The sequence below is a fragment of the Solanum pennellii genome, chromosome 8, assembly GCF_001406875.1.
Source record: "Solanum pennellii chromosome 8, SPENNV200".
Lineage (NCBI taxonomy): Eukaryota > Viridiplantae > Streptophyta > Magnoliopsida > Solanales > Solanaceae > Solanum > Solanum pennellii.
In genome coordinates this window covers 54,543,373-54,551,705 of record NC_028644.1, presented here as the reverse complement: position 1 = coordinate 54,551,705, position 8,333 = coordinate 54,543,373, and positions in this window count along the sequence as shown.

The window sequence follows — 8,333 nt, the reverse complement described above, 5'->3', positions numbered from 1 at the left end:
GGATTTATATCAATAAGTCTTTTTTGCACGCCTTGGTGTTTTCCCTTCATATTATACCCATTATCATATCATTGTCCTTTGAAATTATCAATATCAAGTCCAATACATTTTATTTCATCTAAAATGACTTCAAAAAGGCCTTTTCCATTTGTATCATCCACTTTTAAGAATTCTAAGAAATATTCAGTTACATTTATTGGAGTTGTCGAAATATCTACACTCCGTATTATAAAATACATTTGATCTTGATGACCTGTATCTGGCGTGCAATCAAGTATGATAGAGAAATACTTTGTTTTTATAACTTTTTCAATAATTTTGTTTTTAATTTCACTTGCCAATAAATTTATTAATTCATTTTGTATATTATGTCCAAGATAATGATTATGAATTTCATCATGTTCGATTCGTCGAATATGTTCTTGGATAATTGATCAAATTCTGTAATCATTTCAATAAGACTCAAGAAGTTTTCGTTATTTTCTTGATAGATTTTTTCATTTTCCCCCTAAACGTCAATTATTTATTCAAAGAGTTTTTTTGACATAAATAATTCTTGACAACACATTTTCCCAATGTTCTCTATCTCTATTAATTTGGTCTTGGATGTTTTTATCGATTGTTTTATTATTACGTAATCTAAATTCTATATCAACCCATGAGCTCATATTAATAATATGTTGGTTAGTTGTTTCATGAGTTCTAAGCTTATTATTCTTTGTATTAAAGGTCGTATCAGTTAACTTACAACAAAAATAAAATACCTTATTCAAATCTTTAAAATAAACTAACCATCTTTTTTCGTGTCTTTCTCCATTTGCCAACTTTTTTGAAAATAATATGTAGTTGAAAAGTGCCTTAAAAATTTATCCTTTGAAAAACATGTGTCGATAATTCTAATTGGTCCCTTTTCTACAAATAGTAAGTCTCTTAACTTTGTACCAATAATATTCCATTGACTAGGATCATAGATATTTTTAGAAGTATGATTATTTAATTCATGTATAAGTTCTTGATTTTCTTGGGAATCTACATCCGACTTTTCACTAATTTCCTCTCCTTCTTCTTCTTTTTGGTTTATATCATTGTCTAACTCAACTTCAACTAAGTTAGTAACTTGTTCTTCTAAAGAGCATTTTCCTACCTTTTTTGATTTAATTTTTACATTGTTTTCCAAAATTTATCAAGAGCAATCGATCTTTTTTTTTAAGTTTTGAATGACCGGATTCATATTTTCTAGTTGACATATTAAAATCTACCAAATATTTTAAACACTATTTACAATATCAAATAAAAATATAATAAATATAAGATACAAAATAAAAATAATATTAGAAATTAAAATAATATTATCGAATTTAAAAGCTATGAAGACTTGATTTTCTAAAATGAATTCGGCTGCTGCAATATATTTTTCTCCAAATATAAAATATAAATTATCAATAGAACAAGTAAATTCTTAGAAAGATATAAAATTAGAAAAGAGAAAGTGAGAAGAAATAAAAAAGAGGAGGATAGAATATATGTAAAAACAAACTTAGAAAAAAATAAGGTAAAAAAGAAAAAGATAACTTGTACATAAATAAGTACACAATTTTTTATTGGAAAGTTGAAAAGTCATAGCCATATCTATTTGACTATCACTTTATTAAGCCGTTTGCATTTATTGTCTTAGTTCTATTTTTTTTAAATTTAATCGTACCTAATTAACTAAAAGTCCCCCCCCCCCCTAAAATTGGGGATGCTTTTTTTAAGACAAACCAGCCACCCCTTTGTGGAAGGTACCTTTGCATTGTGGACACCATGGAAGGTACATTTGCATCGTGAACACCATTACCAGTCTCTTAGACTACGTTTGAGTCTGGGATACTTCTCTTTGCATTTTAATCCATATTTTAGGTCACTCCTTGTTGTTTTTAGCCTTAAAACTTTCTAATCATATCTGTTAGCTCATCACAAAAATTATGCATACAACACATTGATATTCATAGGATTATACTTAGAATATAGCTATGTTACATTTATGGTAATTGAATGCGTAAATGCACCCCAAATCAACCATAAGAATTAACTAGATAGTTTACGGTTTATCCTCGATGCTTCTAAGTCAAATTAGATGATAGATATAACCTCCATGAATCATATTTTGGGCCTTAAGGTATGAATTAAACCTACCCTTGAATTACCTTTCCATTACAAGACTACTCATTTGGAAGATGAAACTTACAACTTTATCTCTACAATCAACATTAGCCTACCATGCAACTAACAAATCCATAACGTTGATGACATGAAAGTCAAACATATCTAACTCAATCAGGTCATCCAGTGTAAGAATATGGAAAATTTACACAACACAATCTTGATGAAATTTTCTATCTATAATAGATTCTTAAAGCGTCGTAGATATAACAAATGCTATGAGCAATAACTCTTGGTATACCCCAAAATTTACTAACAATGAATGGGTAATGTATGAAAGAATAAAGACATGATTTATCAATGCATTCAACATGAGTAAAAACAATCAATGTACTATGACGATGTCTCCAAGTCCTAGTAACTAAATAGGGTTCGAAAACAGCCTTATATGTATACTCCTCCTCTATGTTTACTGCAACCCATTCCAGACTATGGTCCAATTCTTGGGGGACAAATAATCGATGAAAAAAATCACCCAACAACTATAGGTTGGGCAATATCACCCCGATCTCTGCTCGGGCAATGTTGCATAAATTGACAATCACGCCTATTCCAATAAAAAGCATCTAAACCCAGGCGTATCTACCTAGGATGTTGTCTAATGCAGTTAACACAAGGTGTAAATAGTGGTCTCATGGTACATGTGTGGAAATAAATCCTGGCAGCAATTAATTTTGCAGCGATACTTGTTGAAATTACAAGCCACAAATGTGAAAATTGGTAGCCACCAATGTGAAAGTTGGTAGCCACATTTGTGGAAGTAGGTAGTCAAAGTTTGGTATAAGTTTGAAAGAGTTAGGCAGCCAAATTTTTTGTTGAAATTGGCTACCATGTTATGTCATTAATTATGTAAACAAGTGTTCAAAAACTCTATAAATAGAGTATTAATTGAACACTTGAAGACACACCAAAATAGAGAAGCAATAGAGAGTAGAGAGAGTAATCCACAAACTACTTCTTAGTTTGTGAGAAAAATAGTGTGCAAGTAATATTATTGTTAGTTGTAAGAAATAAAAAAGTGTTGAGTAGTAGTCTTTTGACATCACCAAGTTTTTCATCAATACTATCGTATTACTTATTCGGGTATCATATTTACCCATTTTAATATTTGGTGTCGTTGTTACTCTCTTTCTATTGCTATTTAGTTTGGACATTATCCTGGGTATGATTATCATTTTGTTTAACAACGTGGTATCAGAGCCATGACAAATAATAGTCCGTTGTCCTTTCAATACCTCCGTCTCACAAGAGAAAATTATGAAAAATGGTGTCTACGAATGAAAGCTATTGTTGGCTCTCAAGATATTTGGGATATTGTATACAAAGGGTATACAAAACCCGCAAATGAGGAAACTTTGCCTCAAATGAAAATGATGTCTTGTTAAAGACAAGAAAGAAAAATCAACAGGCTCTCACTCTTATCCATCAATGTTTGGATGATGGCATGTTTGAGAAGGTGGCTGATGCAACCACCTCAAAAGAAGCGTGGGAGATTTTACAAAATTCTCTCCAAGGAGTTAATAAAGTAACGAAGATAAAACTTCAAACTCTAAGGGCTGAGTTTGAATTTTTAAAAATGAAAAAATCCGAATCCATTTTGGATTTCTGCTCAAGATTGATTGTTGTTGTAAATCAACTAAGAATATACGGGGAGGAAGTAGATGATGTGCGTGCGGTAGAAAAGATCCTTCGTTCTTTAATACCTAACTTTGATTATGAGGTGTGTGCTATTGAGGAGTCTAAATATATAGACTCTATGACGGTAGAACAATTGGAAGGTTCTTTACTAGCCCATGAAGAGAAAATGAAAAGAAGAGCCACTAGAGCAACTTCTTAAAACTCATGCATCCTTCAAAGGATTTGAAGGTGAGAAAAGTTACAAAGGAAATGGACAATGGCGAGGCCGTGGAAGAGGAAGAAGTTATACAAATCATTTTAACAATGAAGATAAAGGTCACCAGTCATTCAGAGGTCGTGGTCAACGAGGAGGCAGAGGACGTGGAGCCTATCAAGGTACAAATGAAATGAGGTATGACAAATCTAAAATTGAGTGTTATTACTGTCATAAAATGGGACATTACTCTTGGGAATGTCGTAGTAATGTTGAAGAGAAATTTAATCTTGTTGACAACAACAAAGATAAAGATGAGTCAACACTGTTATTAACACTCAAAGAAGAAGATAAAGATGATTGCAGCTCATGGTATCTTGACAATGGAGGAATCAATCATATGTGTGGCCATAAAGATAAATTTTTGGAGATAAAGAAGACCGTGAAAGGTAATGTGTCTTTTGAAGATACCTCAAAGATCCAAATTAAAGGGATAGGTACGATTCTGATATCCTGTAAAGATGGTGGTCATAAATTGATTACCAATGTTTATTATGTGCCAAAATTGAAAAGTAATATTTTGAGTTTGGGTCAACTTCTTGAAAAAGGATATGATATTCATATGAAAAAAAATGTATCTTTGGCTAAGAGATTCAAGTAACAACTTAATTGCTAAAGTTCATATGACAAATAGTAGGTTGTTTCCTTTGAATATTCAAACTATCGATGCAAAGTGTTTGAAGGCTAATGTGCAAGATGACTCATGGTGTTGGCTTATGAGATTTGGGCACTTGAACTTTGAAGCTCTCAAATCAATGGGAGACAAGAACATGGTTGATGGGATACCGTCAATCAACCATCCAAATCAATTGTGTGAAGCTTGTCTTCTTGATAAACATGCAAGGAGGAGTTTTCCAAAAGAGACTACATCAAGAACAAGTTAGCCACTTCAACTTGTACACATTGATGTGTGTGGTCCAATCGATCCACCTTCTTTTGGTAAAATAAAATACTTCTTGCTCTTTATTGATGATTTCAGTAGAAAGACTTGGTTATACTTTTTAAACCAAAAATCTGAAGTTTTTGTTGCCTTTAAAAATTTCAAAGCACTTGTAGAAAAAGAAAGTGTCTATGAAATAAAAGCATTAAGGTCTGATAGAGGAGGCGAATTCACTTCAAAAGAATTTAATGACTCTTGTCAATCTCATGGAATTTGTCGCCCTCTAACGGTACCTTACTCGCCCCAACAAAATGGAGTTGCAGAAAGAAAGAACAGAACAATTTTTAATATTGCTAGATGTATGTTGAAAGCTAAGCATCTACCAAAAGAATTTTAGGCCGAGGATGTTTCTTGTGCAATTTATTTGAGAAACAAGTCTCCAACTAGAAATTTACAAGATCAAACACCTCAAGAAGCATGGAGCGGAAGAAAGCCAAGTGCTAAGCACTTGAGAATCTTTGGGAGCATAGCCTATGCTCATGTTCCACATTAAGGGAGAGCTAAACTTGACGATCGGAGTGTCAAATATGTGTTTGTTGGTTATGACGCAATTTCAAAATGCTAAAAATTGTACAATTCAAGCAATAACAAGGTGGTGGTGAGTCGTGATGTTGAATTTGATGAAGAAGCATCATGGAATTGGAAGGCTCCGGAAGAAAAAACATATGATTTTCTTCCACACTTCGGAGATGAAGAAGAATAGGAGACCACGACACCTGCACAAGATGCAACCCCGCCTCCTTCACCAGCAAATGTTTCATCTCCAACTTCTCAAGCGAGTTCAAGTGAAAGACCACATAGGATGAGGAGCATCCAAGAACTCTATGATGACACAGATAAATTAATAATTTTGATTTTTTGTGTTGTCTCTTTGCTGATAGTGAACCAATGAATTTTGATGAAGCTGTTACTGACAAAAAGTGGAGAAAAGCCATGGAGGAGGAGATCCAGTCAATAGAGAAGGACAACACTTGGGAGTTGACAACTCTTCCAAAGGACCATAGAGCAATTGGAGTCAAATGGATATACAAGACGAAGAAAAATTCCCTTGGAGAAGTACAAAAATACAAGGCAAGACCTATGGCTAAAGGCTACAAACAAAGGCATGGCATCGACTATGAAGAAGTTTATGCGCCTGTTGCCCGCTTGGAGAAAATCTGTCTATTGACCTCTTTAGCGGCACAAATGAAGTGGAAGATCCATAAACTAGATGTCAAATCGACATTCTTGAATGGATATCTTGAAAAGAAGTCTATGTTACGCAACCATTGGGTTTTGTGGTTAAAAATTATGAAGATAAGGTGTTGAGGCTGAAGAAAGCCTTATATGGGTTGAAGCAAGCTCCACGAGCTTGGAATAGTTGCATTGACAAATACTTTCAAGACAATGGGTTTACTCGTTGTCTCCATGAATATGCTCTTTACATTAAAGTTCATACTAATGGAGGTATTTTTCTTGTTTGTCTTTATGTTGATGATCTCATTCTAACGGGTAACAACCCAGTTTTATTTGAAGCTTTCAAGAAAGATATGTCCCTTGAGTTTGAGATGACGGACATAGGGCTCATGTCACATTACTTGGGCCTAGAAGTGAAGTAAATGGAGGAAGGCATCTTCATATCTCAAGAAAGCTATACAAAGGAGATTTTGAAGAAGTTCAACATGTTGAATTGCAACCCTCTGAACACCCTAATGGAAAGTGGAACAAAATTGTCAAAGTTTGACAATGGAGAAGAAATGGATTCCACTTTGTTCAAGAGTCTCATAGGAAGTCTGAGGTACTTGAAATGTACGCGACCAGATATACGCTTTGCAGTTGGAGTAGTAAGTCGCTTCATGGAATCTCCTACCTCCACTCACTTGAAGGTTGCTAAAAGAATTCTTCGCTACCTAAAAGGTACAATCGACCTTGGGCTATTTTATTCTTCTTCTGATGATTTTAATCTTGTGGGATATTGTGATAGTGATTATGCGGGAGATGTTGATGATAGAAAAAGCACATCAGGTTTTGTGTTTTTCTTGGGTGATTGTGTTATTTATTGGAATTCAAAGAAACAATCAATTGTTACTCTCTCGACTTGTGAAGCTGAATATGTGGCAGCAACATCATGTACGTGTCATGCTATTTGGTTGAGACGGTTATTAAAGGAACTCAATTTGCCACAAATTGAAGCCACAATGATTTTTGTTGATAATAAATTCGCACAAGCACTAGCAAAGAATCTAGTGTATTGATATACCGTGGTTTCACGGTATTATTAATACTTTTTCCTGAAGTTTAGTGTGTCCAAAAGCCTTTTTGTGCTAATTTTTATATAAGTTTCTCCATATTTGCAGGAAATCTGTCCAAAGATGAATGCGGAGGTTTTTGAGCGAAGAAATGCAGAAGAGACCACTTACGGAGCTTGTGACGGTCCGTCATGCTCGTGACGGTCCGTAGGTGGCAGCGTAGTGCAGCTGCTGAAGGAAGATGGAGAAGTCTGACCAAGTGTGGGGTTACGGACAGCGTGACGGACCGTCGTAGCCATGACGGTCCGTCCTGCAGGTTCGTCATGAAGATCAGAGAAGTAGCCCCAGTACCCATATTCCAAGAGTTCAAGTGTTTTGGAACGGAGACCATTGACGGACCGTTGTGCTCGTAACGATCCGTCATACCTGCCGTCGAGGGTAATGAAGAGAGCAGCAGAAGAAATTTGCATAGTATGGGACGACGGAGTCCATGACGGCCCGTCGTGACCACGACGTCCCGTCGCTAGGTCCGTCGACCCAGCCGCGTTTTGACAGAGTTCCAGCAAATAGAGTCCTTATGTAATTAGGTTATTATTTTTTATAAATAGTTCGAAAAACCTCGTTTTTGAGGTTAGACTCTGGATTAATTGGTTAGGCCCTTGATTATTGTTAGACTCTTGATTATTTGTAATTGATTGTTGGTGATTTTTGTTGATTAATCAAGCGAACTTTCGGATTTTACTCTTTCTCATTGAAGTAAGTACATGAATTCTGATACCATATATTTGAACATTGTGATTATGACTATGGGTAACTAAACTCCATAACTAGGGTTGTGGGAACCATAGGCTAAAAATGAGGTAAAACCTAACTAAAATAACAATTCTAGAATAGTGTCTTGCATGTATTGATAATTCTTTCATTTAGAAGTCTTTTTAACAGGTGGCCAACGTTAGAACTCGTCTTAATGCTACTTGTCGGACCAAGGAGGTAGATAATAGGAAAAGAATTATCAACATAGATTTAGTGTATACTATCTAATAGGCTAGTATTGATTGGTACGAGGTAATAA